Here is a 16,665-nt window from a genome sequence, read left to right as displayed (position 1 = left end):
CGTAGAAGTAGTGTATATTCAACTGTGCATTCCAACGCGCCAACCAATCACATTTCGGCTAACACATGCACACACACTCTGCAGCCTGGAGTCCATTCAGAAACCGTGTGGCGTTCAGTTAGCGGTGAAATCCCCGCACCTCAGCACGGACAGAGCTGCTGCTTATTCATGCTGCTTCCTCGCCATGAATGAAAGATGAGGTGCATTAGCACACGCTCACATGTGATTGATAGTGTGTGCGTGTGCGTGTGCGTGTGTGTGTGACAGAGAATGTTAGCAGTGTCAGAGCTGGATTGATGGGGTGCATTTTATTTAACAGATTGAAGTGAGTGAAAGGTTATCAGTGAGTGCTCGGCTGCCACCACTTCCTTGATTGGTGTGTGTGTGTGTGTGTTTTAGTGTGTGTGTGTGTGAGGGTGTGTGTGTGAGGGTGTGTGTGTGAGGGTGCAGGTGTGAGAAAAAGACTGTTTAGACTAAATCAAAGCTCTGTTGTTTTTTTTGTCAGACTGCTTTACGTGCAGCTGCATTGAATCAGTGTGTGTGTGTGTGTGTGTGTGTCATGCCCATACCTGCTCGTCTTTTATCAGCTCGTCTATCTGCAGCTCAGCTCGAGGTATGCAGCTCACCTGCAGTAAAAAAAAACTCCCACACATTGACTGTGCCAACACACACACACTCGTTTCTGTGTGTGTGTTGGCACAGTCCAAAGGAAGGTAGTCAGCACATATTGGCACACAGAGACACACAAATGCATGTTGGTGCACGCACGAACGCACACACACACACACACACACACACACATGCAAACACAGATTCACACTTGGCAACACTCATGGCTGGTGTTGCCGTCCGCAAACAGACACAGTGACTTACTTGCAGTCTTTGCCCTTCTACATCGCTGTTGGTGCGTTTGTGTGTGTGCGTGTGTGCAATCAGTGCTTTACCACTCACCATGTCACACACACACACACGCACACACACGCACTCACACACACACACACGCGCAGACACAGAAAATGAGCCAAACCCACAAACAAACAGATGTCACTCTGACCGAAAAAACAACAACAGTGTACAGCTCGTTTGTGGCAGGTCACAGTGATCCCTGCTCTGTGTGTGTGTGTGTGTGTGTGTGTGTGTGTGTGTGTGTGTGTGTGTGTGTGTGTGTGTGTGTGTGTGTGTGTGTGTGTGTGTGTGTGTGTGTGTGTGTGTGTGTGTGTGTGTGTGTGTGTGTGTGTGTGTGTGTGTGTGTGTGTGTGTGTGTGTGTGTGTGTGTGTGTCAGGTGACTCAGGTCACAGAGGATCAGTGAAGTCGGGGTCTGCTTTGACTCTGTATCAACAGTTTAGTCTACAGTTCATCACAAAAAGCCACGGGTTTACCGGTTGCCACAGCGACTGCTCGGGTTCTCCCCTCTGATTGGCTGCCTCCATGCTTCACTGCCGGTGAGTTTGGAGTATTGGATGGCTGCCAGGACCCCCCCCCCCCACCCCCAGCTTCTATTTGTCCTTTTATGACTTTATTAAATATCTTTTTAGAATCGCCCCTCAGCGCTCCGCTAACCGAAGATTCATTGAATACATGAAATAACTTTATCTATGTTAGCTGTGTGTTCACAGATATCACACTGTGGGTCAGGAACTAGTGAGGAACAAATGTGACAGTAAATGGTTAATCAGCCACAAAAACCTGCCAAAAAAAGACATGATTTACCTTTAATGTTTGATTTATGATAAAACAAGTGTGTTGGCATGGCTGCTGCACCTCCAGGTGTGTGTGTGTGTGTGTGTGTGTGTGTACCTGCTGATCTCCTCAAACCTTGATTGATGAGTCTGCTGATGATCTGGACTCAGGCACACGTGCACGCTCACACACGTGCATGCTCCTGTTTGTGTTTCCAGTTTGTTGTGGCGACGACATCAGCAGCTGAAGAACGCAAAGCGACTTGTTTAATGGTTCATTTCTGTGTTTTTTTCATTTGACTTTCATGGCCTGCTCATAAAAGTTCACACCTGGAGAAAACAGGTGCTGCAGACGGCGACGTGCTTTATGGATGAATGACATCATCAGACATGCATCCTTAGCATTCAGTCGAGTCTGGCGTTGTCACAAATCCAGAGTTTAAGCTTCGTTTGAATTCTAAGAATCAAACGATGTCAACACTGGTTTACCTCCCATGTGGACATAATAAGAAGTCCAAGGCCGGTCATATTGTGTAAGTTACAGTTTCATTAAAGGACCTTCTTGTGGTGCTGTACAGAACTCTGTGTGTTGTCGTTGGATAGCGTCCCGCCCCTCCTCGCGCCCCTCATGGCCGCCGTGCAGCCGGCTCCCCTCAGGCACACACTTACTGTAAAAACCAATCCTTTTAATTAAGACAGATTCCAGAGAGGAAAGAAGAGCAACTTCTACCCCCACATGAACACACATGCTGAAACGCACACACACACTGACACACACACACATAACCGCAACATCCTGTCATTTGTTTTTCTTCCCTTTTCTTTTCCCTTCCCATCCTCTTTTTTTATTCCTTCCATTACTCGTCCCTGTTTTGTTGTGGCCTTGTGTGTGTGTGTGTGTGTGTGTGTGTGTCAGTGTGTGTGTGTAGTGAATAAACACACACACACACACTCACTGTAGAGAGATATATCCAGTACAGTGAAAGGTCCAAAAGCAAGATGGCCGCCTGACTGACCTGAGAGTCGACCTGAAGCTGCTCTCTGAATGACCCCACGTTTTAGTGGCCAGTTGGCCTCCCCTGTGAGCCACATGCTTTTTTTTCTACGCTTCCCTTTGTTTTTTACGGCGTCCTTGCTTTGCTCGTCTCTGTTGTGTCTTCACTCCCCCCCCCACCCCCACCCCCCCTCCCCTCGGTGAGCCGTCAGGGCCAGAATGCGGCGGAACAACAAACCCAAATAGTGGCTATAAACTTCAGACTTGTTTATGGCGTGGGTCTGCTTGCTCACCTCTGGGTGAACCGGTGAACAGACACCAGCGTCCCCTCATGTTGGAGCTCAGAACAACGCGACCCCAACTTCACCCGGCCCGACCTGCACTTTGGACCGCTTCAATGAGACCGCAGGCCTTTTACTCTTATACAACTGCTCTACAGCGGCACCATTCACACCGTCCTCTATCCCCCGCTCAACACCCTGAGATGAGTTTAATCGACCAATTAGCTGCTGGTTGGAGAAACTTTAGTGCAACCACTGTTTGTTTACTCCTCAATAAATCAGCTTCCAAAATGAATAAAAAGCAAATCTGCGTCTCAACCATTTCAGGAGGATTTCCTTCTTTGCATGTTTTTTTGTTTGTTTTCTTTGCACATCTTCTGCCTCTCTCAAAGGGAGTGCTGACAAAAAGTTGTGAAGCGCTTCGGTTGCTTCATTCAGGAGATTTCTCTCACTGCTCGGAGAAAGGTGTCAGATAATGATCGGATGGATGAAATGCATTATCGGATGGATGAAAGCAAAGTTTAATGACCTTCCAACCGGCTCAGAAGTTGCTGTGAGGTTGCTTTGAAGAAGAGGAACTGGAAAACGAGAGTAACCCGACGCCTTGTTAAACATTCAGGGAATGGAGCTTTGAGTGAAAAACAGAATGTGTTTCTCAGACTCCAGGTGTTTGTGTTGTGAGCAGGGTTTAGAAAAGTTTCACAGAAAGGACCTTCTTTGGCTTCGTCGATGAGTAAAGGATTTATTAGTCCATGTTTGAGTCTGTGGAGTTTGATTGACAGGTGACGGGTGAGGCGGGGCGACTGGGATGGACTCGTTTCCCCCCTGCTCTCTGAATCTGCTGCAGAGATGGATGTGTTTGGCTCTGTGTGGTCGAGGCTGGCACCTCCATTGTGTGTTTGAGTTTTATGGGTGGAAGTAGGGCACTGAGCCTGGCAGCAGACCCGGGCGTCAGTGTTTCCCACTCTCAGACTTTCACAGGGACTTTTTTTTTTCCCCAGAATAATGAAAAGGCCTTTTGCTTTCTCTTCCAGCATCTTTTTTCTGATTCAGTTTCAAATATCTGTCGTTGTCTGGTGAGAGCCTGAGCACTTTTGTTTCCAGGAAGGACTCGACCTTTAGTGATCTCACAACTGCAAGAACTTAAAGTACTGCACGTCTGTTTTGTTGTTCTTTTTCCTGGGACTTAATTCAGTCAACAATGCACTGAGCAGAGGACAGTAAGACACATGAATACTTGATGAACTGGACATAGAAACTTGTATTTCATGATGTTAAACACACGTGCAGAGAAGAGTTCTGCAGTGCTCGTTGAGTATGTAGAACCGTCGGTACTCTAAGCCTCAGGTGAGGTTATCGGTGGTCGAGTTCCTGCAGCACAAAGAGGCAACTCGTCATCTGGCCTCACGTTAATCTGCTGACATTTAATCACCCGTACCGACTATGAAGCCGAGCTAACGGAGCACTTGTTTGCCTTAACAACCAGATTCTGACCAAACATGATTTCCAGCTTATTACTGCCGACCCTTGCTCCTTCATAACGCCCGTCTCTCATCCAATTATCCTGATTCATGAGGTCTGACCTCCGCTCTGACCCGGCTTTAATATTCCCTCCCTGTGCCGTTGATTGGACGGGGTTCAGGGCGTCTGTGGTTTCCTGAGTACCAAACAAAACCATTGAAATATCATATCGTTTCTCCAGGCTGTATTGAGAGGTGTGCAGCAATTATCTCATCTCCTCTTATTGACTTAAAATGTGTCTGTTTGTGTTGTGGTGAGGTTAGCTGTTGAGATTTTAATCTGCTCACCCGGCCATCTGCTGCTGCTGTCGTTTGGTCGCATATCTCCAGGATTAAATCAGAGGCTGCAGCACGTGAGACACACACACACACACACACACACACACACACACACACATCCAGCCACAACAAAAACAAATGACACATTCCATCAGACAAATACACACATAATAAACACACACATGTTCAGAGTGGAGGATGTGGGCCACTGCCACGCTCCCCGCGGCTATGATCGCTGAACACCTCTCGCCCGCCCGCAGCTAAAGGCCCTGATTACCATTTTATTACAGCATGTCATTATTCTGATGCTATCAATGGAAATGAATTGGCTGACAATTGATTTACAATAAACCCCCCCCCCCCCCCCCCCCCCCACCATTCCCTCTGCACCGGCCCTCAGGGAGTCTCTGCTGCTCATTGATTCGATCCTCCTGCCCGCTCTGTCTAAATGACTCTAACTAGACTTTCACCTATTAAAGGCTTCTCAGCTTCAACATGACAGAGATCCAATCACAGCCAGGTTTCAATAAAGTTGTCTGCCTTCAGGAAACTACCTCCAGAGCGGAGTTCAAAATGTGAAAGTGTTGAGTACGTAGTCTTCTCTCTTTAAAGCTAAACAGTATAAACTTGTGTACGCCGCTCCTGGCCGAGCTGGCGTGTTTCTACAAGCTCGGCGAGGCTGTTGGTAAAATTGTTCGACACACTGATCGGAGGGAGAAGGGGAAGCTGGCCACGGGGCATGCAGAACATCATTAGTGCCAAGTGTCTGAAAGCTGTCGAAAACATTCCCATCACAGCACAACTGGAGTGCTCACTAACAACCCCGACCATTATGCCTCCGCTCGCCGCGTCAGCCCGGCAGACTGAGCCCTGCAGACACACACACACACACACACACACACACACGGAGAACATGCAGCGCGTGTGCAGCGGCAGCCATTTTCTCTCACCTCAGCGGAGTGTGTCAAGAGTCTCACTAGAGAGTCTCTCACCTCAGGAACATGCACATGTGACGGTTTAGGAGTGCATGGAGTCTTTCTGGATGCAGCAGCAACGGATGGACTGAACCCTGATCTCTGCCCCCCCCCACCCCGCCCCCCTCCTCCTCCTCCTGGGATAAATCCTTCCAGTGCGAGCTGAACTCCAGCCTGCTGCTTAATGACTTGTAATAGCCACAGTTTCCTGCTGCAGCTTTACAGCAACATGGCCGGTGTTTCTTTTCTTAAAGGTCCCCGAGACACGGCACTCGGCTTCAGGAGGACATGACCTCATTTCTCTTGTGAAACACTTGCTGACTTCTTGTCTGGCAACATTCAATTTGACTTGTCTCTGCCTTTTTTAAACAGAGACGTAAAAGGCTGTTAACCCTTTGAACTCTGCAGTGGATCAGCCTGCTGGTGTTCTGAAACTGAACCACAAAAACTTCTACAATTTTTGAAATGAAGCAATAAAACTAAAATATGAGTTGTCTATTTGTTTGGGGAGGGGGCATTTTCACTGGGTGAAAACACAACAGGCTCAAATACAGAAGGTAGTCTCTCTCTCTCTCTCTCCTCTGTGTGAGCGAGGGGAAAGCGATGGGTGGACGCGTCCAGGTGTTTTCACTTGACAGATCCTCTGCGAGAGCTTTTAACCGATGTGAACGGTGCTAATGGGAGTCCTGATGCCTCTCCAGTCCGCTCTGATGAAACGGCGGTGTTTACTGTGAGAGCTGGTCGTCGCAGACGGGTCACGGACCGCGTTGGCTGATTGCAACAGCTGCACGATGTGCTCTAAAAGCAAAGGGAAAAGGAGGAACGTCTACTCCTCCAAACAGGTGTACCTGGAACACTTTACACAGTAAAGGTTTGAAGCTGAGCCAGAATCCCCGTGTGTGATGCAGGAGCTCCAATCCCGGTTAAAAAAGCAATTAAATAGCAACGATACAGGCGGTCAAGTTTTACACAGCACCTCATTCATTAGACCCCCCCCTCCTGTTTTCCCTGTCTCTCCACATAATGACACTTGAAGACCACAGCATGTGTACCAGCTTGTTCCTCCATGTTACATGATGGGCTCTATGCGGCGCTCTAATTGACTCGCTATGTCTGCTGATGCATTAGTGCGGCCATGTTTGGCCCACTTAATGCCCAACTACAACAAACAGCCATCAGTAGATACAGCCGCCTTGTTACGCACATATAGAGCCGCTGTGTGTTTGGTGGTTTGTGTAAAAGGCCTGCAGGTCCAGGCTGCAGGGGCCTGTCAGACCCGGGCCTGGTCAGGAGAGTGGTGGTGGTCTAGACATGGTGTCTGAACCAGCTGACAGCCTGACCTAACCCCCCCCCCCCCCCCCCCGCCCCCTCCAACAGACAGGAAGGAAGAGGAGTGTAGCCTCTGGCCGTCTGAGCTGTGCTCGCTCAAAGACTGCTTATTTAGTTGTTTTGTGGACAGCGAGGGTTCGTCACTGAGCAGGCGGAGGATTTGAAAAGGCTGCAGAGCGGTTTGTGCACATTTCTCTTTTCATCAGTGCTGCTAGGTTTGGATAATTTAGAGTTTGAGGAATTACATTCTGATTTAATTATTAAATAAGCCTGAGATAAGAATGAGATTTAGACATGAAGGCCAAACTCCTGATCCCACTCGTCTCATTGGATCCCGTGTGTGTATCAGGTGCTTCTCTTTGAGCTACTCTTCTCTCTGTAGCGTCGTCAGGTTTGTGTGAAGCGCCTCAGCACTGAAACAATCCTCTTCTAAATGTAGAGATACTGCAGCGTTCCCGCTAACAGAGGCGGTAAACACAGGAGCACACGCTGGACTGAGTAATCACACGTATATTTATTCATTCATTCCGAGCCGGTGACCTCCTCCCTTGTTTACGCCGGCTCAGCTCTCCTCCAGGTGCTCCTGTGGACGTGGTTGTAAGAGGACTCTCACAGTCTCGCACGTCGTTAGCTTCACACCTTCCATTATCCTCTAAACCGTCGTCTCACCTTCGCCGCCTCGAGTGCTGCAGCCGTGTTTATGTTATCAACGACTCATTTACAGGCTGTGAGTCACAGCAGACCGCTCCGTCTGTGAGCTGCCATCCCATGAGCCTTTATTTATAGTGACGCTGCGAAGCATCAGCTCCTCTCAGAACTGAGACGACCAAGTCCAGGCTGCATGCAGCTGGAAAGAGTTTGTACATCAGGTCGTATTTAAAACACTTTGAACTTCTGTTAATATACGTAACACACGACTGGTCACAGTCCTCATTCTCTGCAGGTGAAGCTCTTTTTAAAAAAAACAGCTATAATGAATCATCCTTCCTAATTAATCGAGTCTAGACCGGGAGAAGACAATGATTTGTTCTGTGGAGTCTAACATGTTTAGCGGTCGGCATCTTAATAATAATAATAACTTTATTTATATAGCACCTTTTAAAAACACAGGTTTACAAAGTGCTTTGACAAACAACAAAAACAAGAACAACGCAAACTAAACCAAACACAGAAGAACGTAAACATACATAACAAATGCAAAATACTAAAAATAATTAAATACAATTCAACAGAAAAGAACCCATAATTCTTCTGCGCCCTCAAAGTCTTTTTGACAAGAAAACTAACTAATAAGTAACTTCTCCGCCATTTTTAAGGTCTGGGGCTCCAACATTAATCTGTGCTGATGCATCAAAAAACGTTAAAGTCCAGAAAACTGGCTGCACATCTTCTCTCTCAGTGTTGTGATGACGGGGGAAACCTCAGACTTTACAATCACAGAATGGAACCAGAAAATGTTCATATTTCTGTCTGAAAAGTCACCAAGTAGATCATTATGGGTTGAGTCATTGCAGCTCCACCCTTCATTAAACAGAACAGCATTTGAATCCTGTTGAGCTAAATATGAGATGTGCAGCTTCAGTTTGAAATATCATTGAAACAGGATAAAAAATGTGATTATAACTCTGAGGAAACTGATCTGGATTTGGTCAAATCTTTTCAAATCACTGCGTTTGACTCCAGCTCAGCAGAAGAAGAAAAAAATCAGCTTCCAGTTTCTCCCATGAGCAGCATCTTTATCGCCCCCCCCCCCCCCCTAGCTACAGGCGAGGTGTCAGTGCGATAGAGATGGAGAGGGCAACACAGAGGTTAAGACTGTAATTGGTGGTCTGTCCCGGTCCCTGGTAGTGCAGGGCTCCAGGGATCAGGCGTAATGATGCCTCTAAGATGAGAGGGGGATTTGACTGCAAGCCCTCCACCCCGGCTTAAATCCCCCCTCATCCTCCTCTCTGACAGGAGGAGAAATGCATGGCACACGGATGCACGAACCACCCAGGAGGTCTGCCCAGACCCTTTAACCTCCTGACTGATATAAACATGAACAGAAAGAGAAAGTAAGGAATACTCTGATATTATACTCGAGTTTAGATATCTCCACTTTAGAACAGCTGCTAGAAATGTCCTTCAGAGGGACTCGACGAGGACGTTTCAGGGCCGACAGAAAACATCTTTACCGACTCAAAAACAAGAAATAGATAGATAGATACTTTATTGATCCCGAGGGAAATTCAAAGCATCCAGTAGCAGGTTACAAAGACGTACATGACATGAAACATTTGTTACAAATTAACCACAAAACCGACGCCCCCCTCCCATACATATATATTAACCCGAAAAAAGATTTAAAGAATACCCCTAGATGAATCAAACTTAAACTGTGCAATTAAAAATAGACTTATACAAGAAATGTACATAACCCGTGCAGGGATAAAAATATGTGTGAGATTTAAACAAGAACCTTTAAACAATTGAGGAAAGAAATCTGTAATTAGACCTGAATATTAAAAAAAAAAAAAAGTGTTGACCTTCTGAAGTTGTGTTGTTTATATATGTACAGCAATGTTTAAAATCAGTGCTTCGACTTTCACACTCCTCATCTGTACTTCTGCTTGAGTACTTTCTCCTCCGCTGCTTCAGAATCTAATTCTGCACGTCAGATTTCAAAAGGTGACTCCAAAGAACGTAAACCCGTCTTAATCCTGTCAGATTAGTGAAAACTTCCCGAGTGTGTGTGTTCAAAGGTGGAGGAGCAAAGGGGGGTGTCAGGGAGCTCCCACTCGTCTGTTTTGTTTGGGGCGTCCATCTTAGCGCTGTGAAGCAGGGCTCCCAGTTTGTTTTAGGTGTTGGGATGTGATTTATCATGATGGGATGAGGCCCGGCTCTGCTGCTGGGAGCTCCTTTGATGTGTGGGAGGAGGCCGCTTTGCGCTTTTTTTTTGGCGTGTATGTGTGCGTAAGTCTGTGTGCAAACGTGTGTGTGTGTGTGTGTGTGTGCATGTTTGCACAGCGCTCTTGGCGAGCCCGTCACATGTTGAGGCATGTGCTGCAGTCTGGATCGGGGTACCCGGAGCGCCTGCTTGTGTTCCAGTGCCCCGTAAGTAATACTGGGAAATCAAATCGCCACTTTCTCCGTGTGTGTGTGTGTGTACACCCTCTGCCTCCACGCCAGCTGGCAGCGTTGGCCATGCCAAACACCCCCTAGACCCCCCCCCACCCCCCCAGTGCTATTTATGTATTTGCTCAGCCATGCGACTTAACCCTTTCACAAGCAACCTCAACCCCAGGGCACGATACACGCCAAGCAGGAATATGCCCTCTGCCCCGCATTCCCCAACACACACACACACACACTCCTCCCCTCATTCCCCATAATTCACATCTGGCCTCCTTTAAAACAGGGCAGCTTTTTGCACCGCTGCGAGGAAAAGAGCCATCAGCAGATTCCTCCTACGACCTTCTTCCAACCGGAGAGAGAGAACATTTAGGATCGCTGTAAACGCAGGAATTCTCTTCTCTCTCTCTCTGCTACTCCGCGGTAGCGATCGTATGAACTGGACTGGATTCCTTTACTTTAACAAACTGTTAAAGGAGCTCAAGGTCAAGGTCAAGGTTTTTTTTATTCGTCTCCTTAGGGAGAAATTTGTCTCGGATGCTGGGAAATTGCTGCATAGACAGTACATCGAAAACAATATAAAAACAGTAATTACAAATGTGCAAAAACATTTAGCTTCTCCGTGCTACAGTTCACCCAAGCGTCTGCTTACGTATCCATACACACACACACACACACACACACACACACACACACACACACACACTCACTCCTAAAGTCACAGGCGCATGCTGATGGTCATTAAAGGGTTAATCTCAGAAAACAATATAAATATAAAAAATAAGAGGTCTTTCTCTAAAAGTATTCAAACAACTATAGAGTGCAGATCAATGATCCCAGGAGGAGGTCAACATGTCACACTCTCACTAAAACACGGCCAACGATACAGAGCGTCTGGAAATCATGCCAAAAATAAACTGATGTACTTCAAACAATAAATCTTTATTTGGATAACGCCGATTCATGACACGTTTTTATCTCGGGACACTTTACAAAGAGCAGGTCAACTCGTAAAAGACCCAACGTTAATCCATCATGAGCAACATTTAGCAAAGGTAACAAGCTCATCACTCTGTGTCAAACTAAAAATGTGTTCAGAGTAACAAAATGTAAAACACACCTGACTGTCCTCACGTCCGACCTCTGGCTTCTTTCCCCCTCTCTCTCTGTCTCTCTCTCTCTCTCTGATTCCTCTAAAGATAAAGTTAAAATTAACCTTTAAAAAAGTAAATAGTTTTATTTTCAGTCGTGCACATTTCACCACGTTTTATTATCCTAAAATAAAATCTGATGTTCTGATATGTTGAAGAGGTTTGATATCGTGTTGATAACGAGCTGTAGAGCGACCGCGCTCGTCCCGCCTCTCTGTGCAGCATGTTAATGTAAACATTCGATCTCTCTAAAAGCAGCCGACGCCAGAGGAAGGGATGGAAAAGGAAAAGCTATGAAAAAGTCCAGCTGTATTTACTTACCCCCCTCCATCCATTCCCCCCCCCCCCCCCCCACTACTTCTCCATCTTGCGTTTTCTGAGCCCTCTGTCTCCTCGGTGGGCCGAGCCCTGGCGCTCTCTCGGCCTGAGAAGAGCCGGTCCCTCATCATTCCCACGGAGAGAGTTGCCAAAGCAAATTTGGCGAGAGGAAATGGAGACCCTGCTCTCCCTTCCCAAACCTTCCGATCTCTTCCCTTTCCTTCCCCTTTTTTCAGTGTGTGTGTGTGTGTATGTATGTGTGTGTGTGTGTGTGTGCGTGTGTGTGCGCGTGTGTGTGTGTGTGTATGTGTATGTGTATGTGTGTGTGCGCATGGCCTCTAGGCAGCAGTAGGAAGGCTTGTGGTACAAGAGGACTCACTCTGTACACCCCCCCCCCCCCCCCACATTCTTCTTCTTGTTTTTTCCATGTTCAGCTCTGTTGTCATGTGAAACTTGTAAAGTAAAGTTTGAACACTTCCACGCTCCTGCACAGGACGGGAAACCGTTTGACCTCTTATTGAAGCTTTGCATACATGAATATCTACTTAACTTTAAGTTCTGTTTGTGTTTGTTGCTCCTCGTAATCCTTCGCCCCAAACTTTCTGCAATGTTTGCCGTCTTTTGGGTCCAGGACGAGGGGAGGGATTTAAGCCCTCTGATGTCAAACAGTAGCCTAGCTTAGCATTGTTCCATACTAATGAGTGGAGAAGATGCTAACGTGTATGTAACTGTTGGCTAGCTTCAGTTTGACGGACAAAATATTGATGTGACCTCAGAGGATACAGGACGTCTTTCTCTACCCCTGCTTTATGTATTTGTTTATTTTGACAGGGACAGTGTACGGCCACTTAGCTGTACCAGAGTTAGCTCTGAGCTAATTTACATCTGCTTTGGTTAGTAAGTTTGTTTGTGTTTGCGGGTGAAGGTCAGCTTAAGTTGGGAGGGATCCAGTTGATCCATTGATTAATAACACCAACAACATACAAGGTTTTTACTTTTTTTTAAACCCCCCCCCCCTTCTCGTTTAAAGGTTTTGTTCTCTGGCATTTGTTTACAAAGGGTTTAGCCTTTAGCCTAGCTAGCGACATGCGCTCTGGGAGGTTTCTCCTGTTTTCCCCTCCAGCCTCTCCGGACTCTTCCTGGAACAGAAGGCCGACAGCAGACCCTCGGCCATACAGTATTCCCGGAAAAAAAAATAAAAAAAATAAAAAAAAGAGTCTGAAGTGTATGAAAGGAAATGTTGAAATAAGGAGGCAGCGTCGTGCTGTCGCTCCAGGACAGCTCCGGGAGGTGACAGGAGAGCGAGCATGTTTTCTATCAATACAAGCTGTTTTTTGGCGAGGAGAGAGGAAACGGGCGTCAGACTTTTTTGTTTTTCTTTCATGTAGCGGGGGGAATGTAGGAGACGCTTCTCTGCTAATGGGATAAATGATGTGTTATGAGGGGAGAGGTGGCACAGGCAGGTACTGCAGGGGCCTCCTGTCTGTATACACCTGATAGTCTACACACACACACACACACACACACACACACACGCACACACACACCTGGCAGGCGTCTTCCAGTCCCAACATTGTTCTCCTACGAGTTAATACTCGCTCTTTTGAAACTCGAGGTGGATAAACAGAGTAACTTATGTGCTGAGCGCAGGAGAAATGACTCCTCTCTGTATCAAAGTGAATTTTGGATGAGGTCATTTCCAGTGTAGTCAGCAAACCAGTTCATCTTAAAGTCAGAGCAGCGGCGTCTGAATAATGAGATGAACGTGATCCTGCAGCACTGTAACTATGTAAAGTGTTTTTGCTATTTACTTCAGTGCAGACAGAGGAGCTATTGTTCTGTGTGACTCCTCAGCCAAGGAGACGATGGTGGGATGAGCTAGTTGCCAAAATTGGAGCTCTGCATGTGTGCGTGTGTGTGTGTGAGTAACCCACAAACACACAGTCGAGGAATCTCACTCGAGTGAGCAGCCACAGCACTCGCTATATTTTTATCCTGTATGTTAGTCTGGGTGTTACACCACACACACACACACACACACACACACACACACACACACACACACACACACACACACACACACACACACACTCAGAGGGAGAGCAGAGGAGTAAGTGGCATTGTGACGGAGGTATTCAAACAGAAAGTAAGTCTCCAGACTAAACAGCTCTGTGCTCAGCTCTCTATCAGACATAACCCTGAACCTCCTCCAGCTTGTTTTTGTAGTTCATGACTTCAGCCTCGACCCCGCAGCGTCCCAGGTCGGCGTTTCTTTTATTCATAAACAGCAGAAGGATATGTTGTCTGACACCTGTTTGGTTTCCCAGCATATATGTGGCTTTTTTTTCTTCTTCTTTTCTTCTGTACTCTTTGTAGTCGCTGCTGTGTGTACGCTTTCGCTCTGCCTCCAGGAAGGGGGCCCCTCCCTTTTTGCACCACTACAGGCCCCCTCAGCAAGACATGCAGGGAGGCCAAAGTCAGGTCAGAGGTAGGGTGCGGCTCCGCTCGCCCTCCTGAGCGAAGAAAGAGCAAAGAAAACAGGTTGTTTGGCCTTTCATCTGCGTTTAGTCTGGAGGGGTGGGGGGATGGGGGGGGGGGGTGGTGGTTAGCAACCTGTTTAGCACGGTGTTTGTTTGTCTCTGACTGCAGAGCGGTGAGCATGCAGAGGAACATTATGTGGTCAGAGCAGGAAAGAGCTTCAGTTAAAGGAAGATATATGAATACACACACACACACACACACACACAGACACACACACACACGTCTTTTTTCAGCAGAGGGAAAGTAAACTGGACCTCAGAGGAGTATTAATGTTCAAAAACCAGGCGACACTGTGTCACAGCAGAGGGGGTTCATTGATGGAACAGCTCCTTTCTGAGCTTGTTACCTGTATTCTTGGACTTTTATTTTGAAAGGGCCTTGGATTAATTGATAAAGCGTCGTGCTTTTGTATCTGTGGACAGTTGTGTCGAACTCATTAGCATATTTAATGAATCTTTTCAGCTGAGATTTATCTGGTTCCAGTTATGACTCAACAAGACGAAAAGTTATTACAAGGAAACTTTAATCTCAGAGCCACTTCCTGTGCCTTGAATGATGCATTTTTGCAACGAGTACATTAAATGCTTTAAACTTAAATAAGCAGAATTTTAAAGCTGCTTTGTCACAGAACCACTTCGAGGGGGAAAGAGTCAAAGTTGATGTTTTAGTGAAATGCTTGCACATCTTGCAGGATTATAAGAAAATACGTTTAAAAAAAAAAGTCCTGAAGAAGAGATTTCATAGGAAACTGGTGTTTGCACGGTTTCAGTGCAGAGTTTCTGAAGTTCTGCATGTTTCTCACTCGTTCTGCTCGCTTGCCTTCGTTCTGTGTGTCTGGAATCCAGTTTGTTTGTAGAGGACATCCTGTAATCTATGACACAGGAAACACACTCAGACAGATAGAACAGAGCGAGGGCGAGGAGGGAGGGGTAGAACTGAAACAAGGCAGGGAGGAGGAGGGTGGGGGGTAGATGAAATGACAGGTTGTGTCAAGAAACAGATTTGGTTGTTCTCTCGTGTCAAGGCGTCTGTCACCAGAGCGTCTCACAGCTGGTCGACTTCAGGCTGACACTCCTCACATCGAGTCTCTGTGGTTCTCACGGCTCGTCGTCTTCTCCTCCTGAATGAGTGTTTCATTAAGGAGGCCGTGTTTATCCTCTCTGGTGTCCTTCTCTCAAACAGAACCAAACCTTCCAGAAGGTGCGGTAGAATAAAGACGTGTGGCGTCTGCTGATCTGGAACATTTCATGCATTCCGTCTGAGGTTTTCTTTATAGCAGTGCGTCCCTAAAGTAGGAACATTTCAGCTCGGCGAGGAAACCTGTTATTAACGTTCATCAGGGTCAACGCAGAGAAAGTTTCATTTCCCCTGTCTCTCTGTCTCTCTCTCTCTCTCTCTCGGACACGTCTGAGTGTAAAACAGACAAACGTAGTGTCATCACTGTACCTGAAACACTGAATCCCAGAGTTTGGAGGTGAGGAGGGTCTGGAGTTTAATTTACTGAACGTAGTCGATGCTTTGAGTGTGACGAGCAGCTCAGCGTCCTGCAGACAGGAAGTGCTCTCAAACTGAAAAGAGTTTCAAAAAGACACAGACAGAGCCGAGAAGACTGTTATCACTCCACCCATCCTGTCTGCTGCACGCGCACGCACACACACACACACACACACACACACACACACACACACACACACACACACACACACACACACACACACACACACACACACACACACACACACACACACACACAGGCTCACATGAGGCCCCCCGATGGCAGCTGAGACGAGGCTGCCACTTTCTCTGTTTCCACACTTGCTGCCTCATGACTCGCCGCTTTGTGCGTTTCTCATGGAGGCTCTATTCCTCGCCGCCGTGTGTGAAGTAAGGGGCTGTAAATTAAGGTTTGACAGATATGAGCTTCAAAGTGTCTGTCTCCTCACTGCAGGCCTGAAGTATAAAATGATAATACTGTCTGACATGGTCGTCCATGAGAGGTGTGTTTTTCCTCATGTTCAGAATGATGTCACAGTGAAACATTCAGCTTCAGGAGATTAGTGCTGGTGTGAGCGAGGCCGGAGATTCAAACTGTTCTTTTTGTAAAACACAGGCAGCGCCTCGGCCTCTGCAGCCGTCACACTGGAAGTTCAACTGCATCATGTGTTCTGGGCGGCTGATATCTGATCACAGAAGTTGTTTGCATGATATGCATTTTGATTTTAAGGATGTGAAAAATTCAAAGATGGCGTCACAATGAACCAACACACCAGAGCAGGCTCGAGTGGGAAGGGTTAATATAGGTCTGTTCTCAGTGAGGCAGTCTGTGCCCGTCCAACACACACACTCTCTGCTTATCTAACAGCCTTTTTTTAGACGTGTCACTTCCTGTCTATATTGTGTAATCCAGGCTGGATCATAAGGGGGATACATGCACACACACACACACACACGTGAGTGTGTGTCTTTGAAGTGAGCTCAGGTCTATCA

The 16,665-nt window shown here is 46.9% G+C and overlaps 1 protein-coding gene and 1 long non-coding RNA gene across 2 annotated transcripts in view; both read left to right on the top strand.

The window, feature by feature from the left end:
- Window positions 1-16,665, top strand: part of skia (v-ski avian sarcoma viral oncogene homolog a) — a 76,156-nt gene that overhangs the window by 47,413 nt on the left and 12,078 nt on the right. The gene's annotated exons all lie outside the window — the stretch shown is intronic.
- LOC132990410 (uncharacterized) lies at window positions 228-1,852 on the top strand. Its single transcript, XR_009676059.1, has 3 exons — window positions 228-406; window positions 451-1,718; window positions 1,769-1,852. It is a non-coding gene; the product is annotated as an uncharacterized LOC132990410 (long non-coding RNA).

The sequence above is a fragment of the Labrus mixtus genome, chromosome 15 (assembly GCF_963584025.1).
Source record: "Labrus mixtus chromosome 15, fLabMix1.1, whole genome shotgun sequence".
NCBI classification, from domain to species: Eukaryota; Metazoa; Chordata; class Actinopteri; order Labriformes; family Labridae; genus Labrus; species Labrus mixtus.
Note: the sequence above shows the minus strand (reverse complement) of the source record. Positions and strands in the feature narration are given on the sequence as shown.